Here is a 1118-nt window from a genome sequence, read left to right as displayed (position 1 = left end):
AGTTCACAGAAACACATTGTTTGTATCAGAGTTACCGCCGGCTCGGACTCTGACCGATTTTTAGGCCGGCAAATGAGTTCGAAAAGTCCGTCAAAATTGTTGCTAAAACCCCTTGAGGACTTCCGAGTGCTCATTGGTAAGGCCTTCGATTTGAAATCGGGACCGTACCTCAAAGTAGCACTTTCCTGGGTACTTTCAAAGTGCTACCGCTGCCAGAAAATGTTCTAAAAATCGTGTTCCCGAAAATCTCCGGGCACCCCGCCAACCCCTCGTGACGCCAAATGCAAATGGCAAATCGGCGGGAGGTCGCCCGGTAGTCCATCCGAGGAAGGCGCTCCAAATCCCCGCAAATCGACTTTTTCAAAACCTCATCGGCACTACCGAGGGCAAGTGGTTAACCAGCTGTCCGAGACATTCGACCACAAATGCAAGTGGCAGCTCGGCGGGACCAATCCACTCCACCATAGCGGGAACACCCCCACTCTGTCCTCGGTAAATCGGCTGGACACGACCTCATACACTTCCGAGGGCAAGTGATTAACTAACGGTAGGGTGCACTTTTCATATATGCACGTGCCCCATCGGCGGGACCAATCCACTCCTCCGTTCCGCTCTCCTGCAACCTTGGCCCCGGTAAAGCGGCGGCACAGGACCTCATAGACCTCCTGGAAGTCGCCAGAGGCTAAGTCCGACTGGTTTATGACTTGCCACTGCCTGGACCTGCCCCCACAGGCTAAGTCCGACTGGTTTATGACTTGCCACTGTCTCCACCTCCCTCCACAGGCTAAGTCCGACTGGTTTATGACTTGCCACTGTCTCCACCAGCCTCCACAGGCTAAGTCCGACTGGTTTATGATTTGCCACTGTCTCCACTGGTTCATGACTTGCCACTGCCTGGACCTGCCTCCACAGGCTAAGTCCGACTGGTTTATGACTTGCCACTGCCTGGACCTGCCCCCACAGGCTAAGTCCGACTGGTTTATGACTTGCCACTGTCTCCACCTCCCTCCACAGGCTAAGTGCGACTGGTTTATGACTTGCCACTGTCTCCACCAGCCTCCACAGGCTAAGTCCGACTGGTTTATGATTTGCCACTGTCTCCACTGGTTCATGACTTG

The sequence above is a fragment of the Scyliorhinus torazame genome, unplaced genomic scaffold, assembly GCF_047496885.1.
Source record: "Scyliorhinus torazame isolate Kashiwa2021f unplaced genomic scaffold, sScyTor2.1 scaffold_1288, whole genome shotgun sequence".
Taxonomy (NCBI): Eukaryota; Metazoa; Chordata; class Chondrichthyes; order Carcharhiniformes; family Scyliorhinidae; genus Scyliorhinus; species Scyliorhinus torazame.
Note: the sequence above shows the minus strand (reverse complement) of the source record.